This window comes from Aphis gossypii, chromosome 3, assembly GCF_020184175.1.
Source record: "Aphis gossypii isolate Hap1 chromosome 3, ASM2018417v2, whole genome shotgun sequence".
Classification (NCBI taxonomy): Eukaryota; Metazoa; Arthropoda; class Insecta; order Hemiptera; family Aphididae; genus Aphis; species Aphis gossypii.
In genome coordinates, this window is record NC_065532.1 from 7,997,745 (window position 1) to 8,014,785 (window position 17,041).

General features: G+C 27.3%; 1 protein-coding gene across 3 annotated transcripts in view; it reads right to left on the reverse strand.

Annotated features, from left to right (window-relative positions):
- The window catches only part of LOC114133119 (neuropeptide Y receptor type 2-like), a 172,989-nt gene that overhangs the window by 128,422 nt on the left and 27,526 nt on the right, over positions 1-17,041 (reverse strand). The window contains exon 1 of one of the 3 annotated variants that reach the window (XM_027998746.2): positions 9,491-9,628. The exons of the other annotated variants lie outside the window; for them this stretch is intronic. The gene's annotated coding sequence lies outside the window, so the exon portion shown is untranslated. Of the gene's footprint in view, positions 1-9,490; positions 9,629-17,041 lie in introns of those variants that run through there. 3 annotated transcript variants of the gene reach the window in all.

The following is a 17,041-nucleotide window of genomic DNA, read 5'->3' on the forward strand; positions in this document are numbered from 1 at the left end:
TGTCCACGTGTATGCGTATTGGGCGTATATCGCTGTGTGCGTGCAAGTATGTGTAATGTGTATGTGTGTGTGTGTGTGTCTTTGCTCTATTATATTATACATATTATATGGTATGACGGTAATAGTATATACCTACGTGAGTCTCTCTTCAAAGGGATCTCTCCATCACCACACGACCGCCGGATAAGTACACCTAATTAAAATACTGCAGCAGTACCGTATCATTTTATATACGTCCCGATGATATTATTATATTAAAATACCTAACCCTCGGTCGTTTTTAATTAACTCGAATACAGCTACCACCGCATACTATTATTATATACATTTATACAATATATAAGAAGGTCCTTTATGTAAATTTCCGTCGCAAACCACTTATCCAGTGTCTGATTACAAATGGTAAACTAGACATTAAAATATTATTTTATTGTGACCACGCCGTATGTCATAATATTATAAAGAAGACCGCGGAAACCGATGGATTTTTAAACATTTAACCTGCAGACGTACGAGTACGCTGAGGTTTTTTATTGCTTAAAATTATATTAGCTACCGATAATGCATCAAAATATAATATACCACATCGACTAATATTATTATTACGGGTGCATAACTATTTGAAAGACCTTGAAGACGTAATATTATATATTGTTATAGATAACTTGATATTTGACAATAAATACTAATAATAATTCTTTAAAATAAAAATTTACGATTTCACATCACATATATTATATAATGCAGTTAATGCAATAAAAATAACTGCAATAATAAAATAGAATAGTTAAAATCGCTCATGTAAAAGATCCACATTTACATAATTTAGAACACTATATATTACAGTCATGCTAGCTGTACAAGTAAAATAATATTAAATTAAATCTGCGCGACAAAAAACAAGCAGCAGACGATTTATTCTTAATAATAAATTATATTATGGTGAACTGGACATGAGCCGTTTAATAATAACAGTGTTCAATCCCATGTTATTACGGACAAAATGAACATTATCACACGTGGAAGTCATGATGGCTACATACGTAATTCGCAGTCGACTGTAAACGAACCGTCACGCAGTTAAGTTGTCGAGAATTCGGGTTTGGACCATTTGGTACCCGTCGATGAAGCGAAATGTGTATCTTTATTTAGATTTTTACTCGACAACACTGATTCCTATACATCATATAGGCATAAAACGTATCATAAATAATAATACGTTTAACGATCCGACTTGGGGTTTCAATTTTATTCTGGAAACGAAATTCCGGTGTCATCGGTTATGGCGTTTGACTGCGCAGTCTTGCCAAATAAATAAATAAAAATGTAGATCTCCAAACGCCGCTTTTCAACATTTCTAACGGAGTGTACGAGCATTACGATATACATATTATTAAGACGGACGTGACAAACATCACAAACGCTGAAAGAAAAATGCACATATCCCGTGTCATCGTCATCCGTGTTGACCGACGGACATAAAATAGCTTCAGACGACACGTCTCTGTATACATAATAATAATAATAATAATATATAGTTTTTCTAGTATATAAATCGCATATATATGCGCGGACGGCTGGAGGGGCTGTGGTGTCGGAAATATGAACGCTGTTTGGGATGGTTTTTTTTTTTTTGGAAACCATCAAATATATAAACGCATAGGGATCGGTAGAGTTAAGAGGATTTCGTCGGCTTTGTCGTAACGGTCGACCGAGAACGGTCGAGGGTCAGCGCCTTTAATATACATAGGTATAATAAATAATACACACACGTCGAGGATTTCTATGCGTAAATAATAATGTGTACCTATGTGTATAATATTATACATCATAAAGTGTATAGATATATTTGTTTACTTTTAACGCTCGAGCAAAACTTCATAGAGTAGACCTCTGTAATTTCGTCAGTATATATAATATTATATGTGTACCGAGGTCGAAGGAATATCCTTAGATGCGTCCAATATTTTATATAAACATATAATACAACAAAATAAAAGCTGAAAGTCCGGAACAGGGGCTAGTCGTCACAGGCTGATGATTCGAGTATTTTGCTCTTTTGGCCTAGACTTTCAATGAGCCACAACGCTAACCGAAACGAAACGGTTAGAGGAAAGTAAAAAAAAAAAGAAAAAAAGAACACAACGAGTGCTCCCGGCAGGATCGATATCATTGTCAGCATAGTGCTTGAATAAAGGGGACGAGAGGGGACGGAAAGCCTCTTATTTGAAAAAAAAATATTTTAGCGTACCCCCTTCTACTTTTAATTGTCCTAGAATCAATAAGACATTTAAATTTTTAAATACCCACTTTTTTCTTACAATTTAATGTCCCCTATACTTATATTATTTTTCTATTTCAAGCACACTGATTATTAACGTCGCGCGTATTGATCGAACATAATGCATACCTACCAACCATTACGTAGTACTACGTACCCAAGTGTTGTACATACGTTAGTCGATTAAAGCAAATATCTCGTGTTTTCAAAAAGTATTTATAGGAAGAAATTCATAGAATCTACTCGAGCATCTGACAAACCTTTTGTATTATGTACAATGCAGTCGGTAGATTCGTATGAAATTTGCGGGACGACAAGAGAAGCGTGGAGAATGGATCCGATGCAATCATATGTCCATATGGTTGAAATGCGCGCGTTCTTTCATTGTCGTTTGATATCTACGTACTATTAGTAAGTATCATGTACAGCCCTAAATAAATAAATTTAAAAAATAACGTCTACACAAGATTAAAAATCGGTAAGGCATAATGTGTTATAACACAATATAAATCTACATTTTTGTAAATTATAAAATGTATAGATTTAATTTTTTGTATTCACGATAATCCCGGTTTTCGTCTTGTAAAACCACTTTTCTGTAATGTAATCTGTTATTTAAATATATATATTGGTATATAGGGAAGTATACCTATAATGTATTATTATGACGTTTAATAACAATCCGTTCTTTTATTTAGCACAATAATAGTAATTAGGATAATTCTATTATTATTTTTTTTTTTTTGTATGGCCAAGTTGACACAGAGACACAGAGTAGTCTCATTTTGACCTATAGCTAGTTTCCACGTGAAGGATAGCAGGTAAACAGTTACATAGCAGTTACGTAAGTTCCACCCACTAACAAAAATATAGCCTATGCATGTTCCTACGTGAACAAATATGGCTAATTACATAGAGGATAATGCTACACCTACCCCACTAGTATTTAGGCTAGTGCTAGTTTTGATAAAATTATTATTACAAATGCTTGTGAAAATGTCCATCCCGAATTCAACTCAATTTTGTATCATCATTATGCTAATTACACAACCCTTGAAAGTTTTAAAAATGTATCAAACAAATACAGTACATATTGTATTAAAATAAGAACATCAGACTGCAAAATAAATCTCAAAGACGAAGTAAAAAAACAAAACTATATCAATAACAATTAACAAAATATCAGTTAACTATTTAAAAATAATAACACAATAAGAAGTGTTTAAGCTTACACAAAAGTCCGTAAAAAATTTAATTTTTACTACCTATTAGTATTATACTACTGTTGTGATAAAATATAAAAACAAACAAATTTTAAACACACCAACTTAATTTTAAGCTGACAGTCTTAAGCTGGAATTAAGTGGGAAATGAATTATTTGTATTAGTTATAATTATTTTTTATACAGAAACTTACGTACGGGTGAAGTTTTTCACGTAGAAACTTAAATACGCCTAAATTTTAAGAGACACAATACAGGTTATTTCAATATTTCCATCTTTATGGCAGTTTCTTTATCGAGACAAGTCGCTTTTAAAGAAGAAACCGACCGTGACCAGGTTAAATCCTATTTAATATAAGTTAAACATAAATAAAAATGTGAGAAAGTCATCAAATAAATACCTCTATAATACTCAAATATTTACACTAGGTACAATATGACAAACATATTATAATGATAGTTTACGTGGAAATCAGTTCCGTACTAATTATAGAGCGAATTCGTAGTTAAAACGATAGTATTTACCCGGCAAAGAGAATTAATGATAAACCATCAACACCACTTATGCACTGTGGTGCAAATTGCAAGTATTAAACATTAATACCACAATAAGATGTGATAAAATGGTTGTTCGTATGTACGCCTTAAGTCATGATTTTACTGCAAATATCTAGTCTCGATGTATTTATTAAGTATACACACATGGTATAAGTACCTACACGCAACTATTCCCAGAAATATCTCTAATTATTGTAAATTATGTTTATTATAAGTTATCAAGACTGCATTAGGAATTAATGATGATGAGCAGTATGATTAAGTTAATTTTATCTAAGTTTCATAACAAGTTCCTTTTTTTTAAGTAACAACTAACTTGATGAGTTAATTTGTATTAATATAATATGTATAATGTAGTATATAATATTATATTTAGTGTAAACGTAAACACTATTTATTATAATATCTAACTATATACTATAAGTAAAATCTATTTTTGTTTTTCTCTTATCTATTTTTCTTATAAATTAGTTTTAAACTGTTTTAAAAATATAAAATAAACATTTTTTTTTTTGAACTATAATAGTAAATAATTCATTAAGTAATTTAAAAAGTTCAAATTTAAGGTATGCTGCCCAGTAGTTCTATACTATACATAGTTCGACCATAGGTGACATAATATATTCTTTCGTTATGATTTATTATTTAAGTATTATTTATCAGTTTATCACTATAATAAATGTAACATACAATAATCATTATCATAGACTAAAATTACTACCTCTTCAAACATAGATTTAATCATAGGTTGAATCAAATATTCAACATTATTATAAGATCACAGCTTTAATGAACAAATTTCCATTTTGATCAATGTTACGAGTTTGATGACGAAGAACTGTTGTTATGTAAAATCTAATGAGGTTTATTTAAAAGAAAAAATATTGTTAATTGTGTTTACATTTTCCTGTAAATTAATAATGATACATATTATATATATTATATATGGTATATATACCTATGTAAAATTTTTATGTAAATTCCGTTTACTAAAAAAATGTCTTTTAGAAAACTATTTTACTTTGGGACGTGATTTCAAAAACGATGGAGAAAGTTTTAAAAACTAATTCACGTAGGTATATTATAACGAGTGACTGCGTGAAATAAACCAACAACAACGAGACAAGTGTAAAATGTTATGAAAAAATAATCAAGTTGAGCAATATCCGTCGAGAGGTGTATAAATATTATACCATATACATAATATATACATCCATATTATATACAATATATTTAGTCGTCGTACAAGAAAATTAAGTGGGTAAACGATTTTTCGTCGTCAAGTAGTAATTTAATTTTCTCGTTTTCTGAACACTGACAATAATATCATTACATTACGCCACACGTTTTGCACCTGCATTATTAAAATTATTATTCAGTATTTTCCAACATATATAGGATATTTATAATAATGAACTTTATATAGTCGTTCGCCATGTTTTGAAATACGGTCAAGTGGTTCGAAATCGAACCTTTTTAATCGTAGAAAATCTGTCTCCGGCATATTTACGCACCATACAAAAATATTATTATAATCAAACCTATTACTTATATATTATAGAATACATGTCGAGTTAGGGTTTTCACTCTTGAAGACGGTACATCGATATTATAATTGAATTGCATTGTACGTGATCGTTTGCCGAAAAACGATGAATGCGCGCGTATAAGAGTACCGGTTAAGAAATTAAATATATATATACATATATATAGGTATATATATGTATGATTTCAATTTGCAATAAGCCAATAATTATTGCTGAATATTTTCTAGTATAACAACAATGAGCTATATATCGTTTAAAAGGCGAAATAGTGTATGAATTATAAAGAAAAAAAATACCAACTAATTATTGTCCTTATTTTAAGACTCGTTTTTATCTCAATATTATACGTTGTTTATATTTTTGAACATGAGAAAAATCGTTCACTTTAAACTCCACTAATTTGTTTGTGATAGTGTTGTCATGTTTAGTATTATATTTTACGCATCACTAATAGTTCAATAATTATATCATGAAGTCTTGAGATGGTCCCATCATTTTAATTTTAATGCGTACAAACAATACACCAGCAACACTTACAAAATAATTATAAATAGTTTTTTTCGATTTAAATGTTCCGAAATAATAAAGAAAAAACGTTAATTTAATTGCGTCATACTTTCCGTTGTCCTGCGGCTGAACGTTTAAGAAATTAATCGAAAACACAATATTATAACGTCGAGAGCAGTTGTGGCGTACACAATCAAAATCACAAATTTATAATAATTACACTAGACATATTATATTATATTATATTAAACAGTGCTGTGTAATACATTTAGCTCTCAAAAAGTTTTTATTTCAGAGACATTTTCAAATATTATTTTTTTTCAAGTCTCCGGCGTGTCATTGCAATACTATTCAACGAAAAAATTAACAATAATATTATTACTATTTTTATTCATTTTTACTGACATCGTTTTTGTTATTATTTTGAAATAATGAATTAAAACGCTTGACATTATTCCGGAAAGTTGATTGTTCGTAGTATTATAAATATACATTTTGTTTTATGCTGGAGACCAGAAATTAATGTAAATTGATATTCACTCGTATTTATACCAATTCCTTTCTAATTTGTATTCATAATTATAATTCACGATCCCTGGCTATTATTATACAAACATATAACAAAATATGTTTTCTCAGTGGCGGAATTAAAATATTAAAAGCAGGCTGAAAACTGCGATAAATAGAAATAGGCATTTTAAATTGTAAGCCATATTGCAATATGATGCTACGACCACATATATATTCCATTTAAAGATTTCCACGTGTAGTGCAGTACTCACGGTGGAATGGTTTTCTAATTAGGAAAATAGCTTTATCCACTTCTGGTTACATCTTGTTGACTTAATATTAATTAAATTTCACGTTATGGTTTATCAGCATATCGTACATGTATTATTTTGATCTGTATTTTTTATAATTTTTAAAACCTAGTGGATCATAAAAATAGAGTGTTTGTATTATTATTATATAATGATATCACAGAATATTTTAATATAAAAACAAATCGAGTTTTTAAAGTATGATAGATAATTATTGCGTGTACATTATCAAGTCATATAATTTAAAAATCATATCATATGTTTGTTTAAATTGAAGTTTAAGTAGATTTAGGAATTTAATAAAGATAATAAAACCATTTTATTATAATAATAATATCGGAATATAGCTATAATATAAACGAAACACATATAAATAAACTATATCAGGGACTGAGAAAGCAGTATGACATTTTGTGAACAAGTATCCCATAAGTACTAAATAACCCTATTTATATGACACCATTAAAGTCAAAGTACCTACATTAGTGTAAAAAAATGAATCCAATGTCATAATATTATACAAGCGAAAGCTTATAATAGTGAAATACATTATTGATACGTGCAAAATGCAAATTCATAATGCTTAAATATTTTAGAATTATTCACATTTTATACAATGTATAAATAAATTTATAAAATCAAAATTAAAATGAGCAAAGATATTTACGATAAGGAAAAAATTCATTGCTATTCTTAAAAAAAAAATAATAATAACAGTTTCGATTTTAGCTTCTTAAACAAATATTTATTTAAATTAGGATTTTGATGAGATTCCATTTCCAGTATCCTCATAAAGTTCCACTGTTCGTGAGAAAAACGTTTACAATTTAATATGTTCAATCTAGAATGAATCATAACATAATGTTTTGATACACAGTTATTAAAAATATTTACATTTTAGATCGAACATCGTAATGTAAAATATGTTTGCTATGCACGTACCTATGTTTTTATTTTATTTTTTTTTAAATGCCTTTTTATTATCTATGAGTCTATGACGTGGATGGTTGTTGAAGGTATAAACATAATACAACGAATTTTGTGATATTCAGATAAACACGTATACCTAATAAAATAATAAATTATACAAACATAGGCTGTGCTCATGTGTGCCTATATTATTATATTATATATTATAAATGTTATATTGTTATGTGACGATTGTTTGCTTAGATAAACTAATTAACTGCCAGTTCAGATAGATTCTGTCGTAAGTTTTAACTTCATACCGTTTTCAACGTAGGTGCATTCGTATGTCATAGGAGACAATGAAATATTATTACTTTAAATTATAATATACATAATATTATTACGACATAGGAACAGGAATATGAAAGCCAAATTATAACGATAAAAATAGAATTATAGGTATAGCGTATTACTAAATAGATCCCCAGTAAGATCGTGGAAAATATTGTTTTTTTTTTTTAATTCTTGTAAAATATTTAACTTTTAAATAAATCGAAGGTCGACATACCATACCACTGAGTTAATAAAGTTTATACTTTAGTTACAGTTTTCTTATTTCGAACAAAAACAAAATAAGTAATGTGTTGTGGATTTAAAATCATTCCAAATAATATTTAATATTTTTTTTTCCAAAAAAATTTAAATTCAGAACGGAGAGATGAATTTATTATTGTATAAGCATATTAAAAAAGAGATGCATCATGCGATTAATTTTTTATGTTCGATGATAATTGTTGTGGTAAAAAAAAAATAATATAATGATATAATTTTATGTACGCATCAGAAGGTTAAATAATGATCTATTTCAATTCAATATTCGAGATTTTTTTTTACAAAATTTCAATTATATTATTTTAAACAAACTGCTAAAAAATTATTGATTCATTTTAATTGTTTTAAACTGTGCAAATTCTCCTTGACGACAATTTTATTTGGGTCAAAGCTAGTTTCGTAAAATACGGGCAAACTATTAATTTAATTAAACGTTTTAGAAATTTGACTGCTTAAGATTTTATGGAATCGCATGTTAATATAATTTATTATAAAAGCTAATGGACTATTACAAGAAGATTATACGCACTATTGTAGTGATTATCTGGTACAATAATATTGTTTTTACTACGAATTGACTTTTATGATGTTGGTATAGATATAAAATATGGGTGTTTTATTTTGATTGTCCCGATTAATTTTGGCAATTTCCCTAGAACTTTGAGTTTCTATTATTTATCTTTAAAAAATTAATGAGAGATACAATAATACAATTTAACGAATAACATTTAAAATTTCTTAATTTGGAACATTTATTATAAAACTTAGTGTTGTTACAAATTTTATGATTTGTTTTTAAATGTTTGGTATTGAAAATATTAAATTGTATTAAGTATTCCGTTTTAGATAGATTATTATCACAATTTAATAAATAAAATACACTGTTTGAATATTTTTTTTTTTTTTGTAAAATTAGATTCTAGAGAAAAAAAGCTTACATCACAAACAATAATATAATATAGGTAGGTACTCTAAATGTTTGTTTTTGACATCGAATCGACTTTAACGTCCACTTAGATTACTCAGACTTACTTTGACCACTGGGAGTCTGTTGAAGATTATCAGTTGACAAACCGAAAGAAGTTTTACGTGACATTCAACGTTACGCGTACTTTTTCAAAAGTTAACACATAGTTTTAACGTATAGAATTTATCACGAATATTATGTTATTTTTTTTTTTTTTTAAGAATCGTATTCACATTATATTTTACATTGCGTTACGATATCAACGTACGCGGATACGAAAATATTTGAATCTTACGATACGATGCATGGCGAACTGTATAAAAGTCGTACGGGCACCTCATAATAATAATTGTCCTCCAATATTTTGAACGTGATATTGATTGGTACTTAATACTTATATCACACGGCTTCGTGTTTATAATTATTATTATAATGACATGAAACATAGGTACCTATACAAATATGCATGTAGATTGTAGGTAGATAATATAACGAAGTTTGGTATCCACTCATAGAAGGCGTTATTGATCTTACACTTGACTCCTATCGTGCAACGTAGGTATAATCGTGTATAGCAGCATAACAACATAACACTAATAATTTATCGTTATTAATTAGATTTATGATGCCGTTGCCATGCTGCTCGTTGAAAGTGCGCGATACATAATTAGTATGAAACTAAATCAGCAGCCTAAGACGTCAATAATGCACACACGACAGTTGGCTGTTTTTTTTCTTTTGTATTGTTCTTTCTTGATCGATCGGTAGTCTTCAATATATACATAAACACTGCAGGCGCAGACTTAACGTCTATGAATACGAAATGACGTATTACACCGCCTGCATATCGTGTACTGTGTAGACACTATTTATTCATCGTTATCTTACATTAATAACCGATAATATAGTTATTATAACGTTCGAACCGTATCTCAAGATCGCACAATATCTGACGGAGGTAGACGTCGCTGACAACCATCCGAAGCAATTATAAATGTTTAAAAATAATTTGTACTACTTATATCGAAATATCGAAATAACATGTGCTATCGTATTTATTTTCTCAAATTGTATCGTCCGTCAAACACTAAATCGCACCCTATCGAGTATATATATATATATTATTCTAAAATCGAAATCCGCGTTAAAAAATTCGATCTTTACTTCAAAATATTGTTCTAAATATTTTACCCATTTTAAATTATCAGCCACATACCTAGTGATACAGTTTCAGTTAAAAAAACTGGACGCTTAAGGATCTTATTTTTGCAGTTAGTCCACACTTGGCATAACTAATGAGGGTTGTATTCACTCCCAATACCTATCCCCTTCGAATTACACCAATTCACTTACCACACATTCATACATTTTTCGATAACTGAACAAATTACTTAGTTCTATGTATTTACTTAGTATAAAATATACTAGGTACTAAGGATATATTATAATTTACCAAAAAAGCAGTATTTTCGATTACAGCAAAAATACAAATATAAATATTAAAAAATAAATTAAGCGATGTATTCTGATTTGAAACCATTATTATTATTGTTATTATTTATTTTAAAGTTTTTTTTTACTGTTTATCGTAAGCAATAATAATTTTAATTAAAATATTAAACAGCTAATGTTATAGATATAGGTACTTACACTCATCTACCGTGTTAGAATTCGTTACATAAAACATTATATAGGTATATCTAGTGGAAAATATTTGACATTATGATTCATATTGTATACCGTATAATATCGATATATTTTTAAATGTTCCAATCATAGGTTTATTTTCTTACTTTTTCATTAAAAATTCCAACATAACAAAATACGTAACTCTGTGATCTTTTGTTTATTAATGAATTTGCTGTAAGTCTTTATTCATAGCAACATGTTTTGTAGTCGGAAAATGAAACATAGTTGCTCATAGATTTATGTAAAGCTACATTTATTTAAACCTATAATTTTTAAATAATAGATTGACGTTGTTATATTTTTAAACAAACCATAAATGTCAGATGTCAGATGACAGATGCCAGTCGATAAGACACGAATAATATATAAATTATAATATAAATATAAGTTTAACTTTCTAATATAAAGTACCTATTATATAAACCAATGAGTATGAATGACAATCGTATAAATTTACATATACAAACATTATATTGTATAATTTTATATGTCGGTTTATCAGGAAACCACTTTACGATTGTGATAGACGTTGTGACAGCGTGCAGCGTGGCCCAATACAAAAATCTAAATAATTTTTTTTTGCACTTATATTTAACGCATAATCAGCATATAATTTCCCTCTAAAAATGAAGTATTAGGAATAAATATTTATTTATTTTTGATACACCCATAAATTATAGAAAATATTAAACTGGATCATAACCAAATTATTCCTAATGTTACAATTCGCATTTTCCTTGAAGAAAAATAAAAATTTAAAACTGTTTGTAATTCGCAATTTATATTAAAAACCCTTAACTATTGAGAATCAACCATTGTAATATGTATTTTTAGATGTGGGAACCAATTTGAATGCATACGTTAAGTATTCGTTGGTTTCATCTTAATCTTTAGATTATTTATTTGTTTATTTTAATCTTAAAGATATATTCCCTTTATAATTATTGTATGTATAATTACTAGATTATGTTTTTGTATGTTCAACTTAATCATGGTTATGTAATTCTGTTATAGATTATGAACTATCAAACTATGTTGTATTTAAATATTATAAGAACCTTAACCATTCTACTGTTAGCCTCCATTATAGGATGAATGAGATAGATAGTACTCTTATTACCATTAGTAATGATATTGTCTCTTATTCCTTGACTTAACGTTGAAGATATTATGTTCGTAAAACTCAACATAAAAATATAAATTTTATTCTATTTATAATAATGATGACGGTTTTTCGTAATTTTTCTATAGTTTTTCTTATGAATATTATATATATATATATAAAAAAAAAACTAAAGAACAATAAGTAATAATATTAAAATAATTCTAATACAAATAACAGCAATATTATTTTAAACTTATCTCCTTGAAGATTAAACAGGTATCAAACAATAAAATTCTCTATCAGAAAATAAGTAATTATCTAAGACAATTTTAAATTATTTTTTCAATGGTAAACTAAATAAATTATAGTATAACTGTTGTAAATTATAAAAACAATCTTTTTTTCATCTTAATTGGAATTCGTCAGATGATAATGAAAAAATAGCAATCATCAAAATAACAATTTCATTTGATATTTTCATAACAATAACTAGTATATTATAAGTAATACAATATTTTAATGATATATTTCAATCATAAAAATAATCAACATACTATTTTATTTTTTAGAGGAGTTAGAGAGAACTATCTGCTATTAATTAACAATAAATAATAAATAATAAACAATATAGTTAAATACTTTTAATTATCAACAATATATTATAATGTAATATGTCATAACTATAACTGCTATAACTATTTAAATATTTTATCAAGCTTATAGTTTTGGTTTTGTTTATTTTTGTAAGTTGTTTTATTATTTTCAAGTACAAAAATGGATGTGTAACGTGTTCATAATCATTACATTTAAAATCGAAAATATTATAAAACATAAAAGTTAATAATACATCATTTATGTTGCAATCACTTTATTATAATATGATAAAAGCGTTTATCTATTTTGTTAAATTTATAAAATATTAAAATTTTTAAACATTTCAAATAAAAAAATATAAAGTTATTTTAATGTTTTAAGAGTTATTTCGTAGTAGACGACAAATAATTTATGAAATCTGTCATCCGACGGATTTCGCAATCCGAAGGCAACAAGACGCATAAGCATTATAAATTATAATCATGAATAGTGCACAAACAAATTTCTAATATATTCTCTAAATGCTTAGCATTTTTTAAACACTTTATTGTCAAACAACATTAAATATGGAAGATTATTTATTTTTTCAAGATTACATTTATTTGCTCTTTCCTGTTAATCTTTTATGCCCACATGGAAAATTTGGTCTTCTGTGATTATTGATACACACGATATATACAACAGGCGATTAGTGTCGCCACAGCTGTTGCTTCTGTGGTATAGGTACAATGCTGCCTGAATAATTTTGTATTTTGTATTTATATTTTCTTCACGTGTAAACCGACGCTAACATTGATTTTATAATATACTTAAAAATCAATAGTAGGTTCATCGAATTTCCTTGTGCTTTCTCCGATTCCACATTTTGAGCCATGTTTATTCGTTTAACATCTTGTCAAAATTTTATAATATATACTGACGCGGTAGGTACCCACCTCACGAAAACACTCTGTGGTTGTTAGCGTCACGCGTAATTCGTAAAATAAAAACTGTGAAACTCGTTTCTGCTGTATATTAGGTTTTTATTTTTAAGTGTACCTTGTAATTGATTAGTTAATTGTTATAAAAATATGAATTAAATCATATTATATTGTAGTATATTAAAATTCGATTCTGAGCAAAGGAAACCTTCAAACACATATTAAAAATAACAGGACGTATAAATTTAGTATTTTTGGTATAAATATTTTTTTTAATTTAATATGATAAACCTTGAATAATAATTTCAAATCTAAGAATATAGAAAAAAATTAAGAAATCTGAAAATGCCAAATGAATATTAAAGAAATAATATGCAATCAAAACAACTATATTAAAATGTATATAGTATGAATTAGATATAATATAACTTATAAGTTATAAGTGGATATCGAAGTGATTCAATTTTAAATTTAATTTTCAAACGACCGTAAAGAAATCGAAGTAATATTTTAAAAAATTTTAACTTCATTAAGAAAAATCTATAGAAACATTTTTTTTCAAGCTTGCTTTACACATTATTCAAATTATAATTTTTGTCAATTGTTATCCTGGTAATAATTTGAAAATATTTGTACTTTTAGTTAATTTCTTCAAACATTTGAAATTCAAATGCTTTAAAAAAATACGCTTATGATATTTATAAATAAAATTTATATGAAAAATGCATGAGCAGTTTGTATTAAATTTTCCAAAGTTTTTGACCGAGAAAAAATTGTATAAAGTAAATCGAAAAAATCTAATAAATATCTTTGTGTATGTTAATAATATTAAACTAGGTTGCTTGTATACTAAAAGTTTCAGCAAATACGCGGTTAAACATAATTGAACCTTGACCGTTTTTGGGATGGCTTCAGAAACTTTTTATTCTAAAAGGATGTGGCTATTATTCAACTTCCAATTACCTAGATCAAATCTCGATTATATAATATTCACCGGTGTATAACAATGTTTGGTCAACGTGGCTTAATTATTATTACGACGGTACCACGACTAATATCAAAACTTTGGCAATATGTATTCCATCGGCCGATCAATAATAATTCACGATTATCAGTAGGTGTAATAATAATATTATATTGCTATAACAAGTGCTTTGTCGGAGTATTGTGACTGTGCTTTAAAATTAATCGATCGGATTATTATAGAAAGTCTACTACAATGCCTAATTAATTATGGCAGTCCCGATATTAGTTTAGTCATCAATCAAACGATTCAAACGAACAGTTGTTAGCATTGAAATATCCACTTAAATGCACGTACAATATTATTGGATCCATCTGTGAAGTGTACCTACATCGTTGAAATTTACAATTTTGCGAAAAAGTCCTGTCACACTATTATAATCCGTGTACACTTCATAGAATCAGACATATTAAATTTACTGATCAATTTGTAAATTTAGGTATAAATCAATTAATGATATTGTGTTTATATGTTACCAGTATGTTTATTTGTGCAAGTGGAAATCGTTGAGAACGTATTCCTCTGTTCGTTTTTATTATTATTACTACTATTGTATTATTTAGTCATATATGACGTATTTTTGTACTTCGATTATAGATATACGTCCGTTTTAGTAAAATGTTTTTATTATTTTTATTATATGAAAGTCGATTATATAAAGACGAAACCCTTGACCCTCCGAAGACAATAAACGGGTAGTATTTTCCTAACTCATACAATAGGAAATACAAATAACGAATGCGGCGTGTATGAAAAGAACTTGTTAAATATTAAAATCGTATTAAGGAAATGGCAAGGGACGTGTTATACACTTTTATGAAGAGGTGTACTAATATTGGAAATAAACACGACACGTGACATGCGTTTCTAGAACACAGCTCAATACAAAAACCCAAGTCTTTTGTTTGTAATAATATAATGTACTCTATAATAGCTACGAAATTGCTCGACATTATTATACAATGCACTAAATTCAATTTTGAGTTTTAACATAAAATTATAATATTAGAAAGTTCGTTTTTTAAATCAAACTTACTATCAATAGATAGCTGACCGTCATGAAAATGCGTTTCGGGAATGAATCTAACCAGACTGTAAGTTATACAAAGCCAAAACAATATTATTAGTTTATATCCTGAAAGACCAACATGATGAGTGGACGAGTTACGGTATAAAGGCTAAGCATAAAAACCCTGTATGCAACATCTATGTAATATCGCATTATTTATAAGCAAATATGTAGTTTCGTTATTCTAAAATGCTATTATAATTACTGTATTACCTGTGATATATAATTTATTAATAGTTTCGATGATGCAGGTATTATTAGCCATTTTAATTAATCGGTTAAATGTTAAAACATTATTTGTACTAAAATCTCTACGCAGTTGTCTTAAAAAGAGGAGTATAATTAGTCTATGAAGGACATTTGAAAAGAAGGACAGCCTGAAAAAGTTATTCATGTCTGAAATAAAATAAGCACAACAATTAAAAAATAATAATAATAATAATAAATATATTTTCCTATTTATTAAACAGCATATATTTGAGGTTTAAATTCTACCTGACCATCTCGTGACACTCGTGTTTTTTTTTTATTAAATATATAATATATATATAACAAAATAAAATAAAAGTATAAATACTATTATAGCATTGACAAAACAATACATTTTTAAATAATAAATATAATATTATTATAAATTTCACAAAAATATTTTACATGACATACACTATAAAATAACAAAATAATAGGTATGATTCAAACACAAAATAATATTACAATTTATTGAAAAAGGCTAAGGTTTATTAGTCCGTTTGGGTATTAAATTCCGCATAATACTATTAGGAACGTAAGAAGGATCAGTATTCCGAAAAATAATCAATAATATCATTAATTAAATTGTTTACTTTTGTAGGAACCGTAAATTAGTATGTAATTTATATCACATGATTTGAAAGAGAACTTAAATCTAAGCTAATCAGTATATTTTAATTTTTTAGTTTTATCAATTAGTGTTTTCTACAATTTTTTAGTTTTATAATACACATACACTTTCGTTGTGGTAGGTGCAGCTTAATGGTAAAATGATGAACTTGATATTCAAACTCAATTTTTCAAGATTTATTGTGTGAAGTAAATGAACTAATACTATATTATTGAGGAAAGCGTTGGTCCTTAAAAGGACTGACGAGATTAATTTCTAATTAAAACTACTCAGTCAATTTCCAGATGAGCTCCACTTTTCTGCTTAAAACTAGTCAATTATTGCGTTAGCGTTGA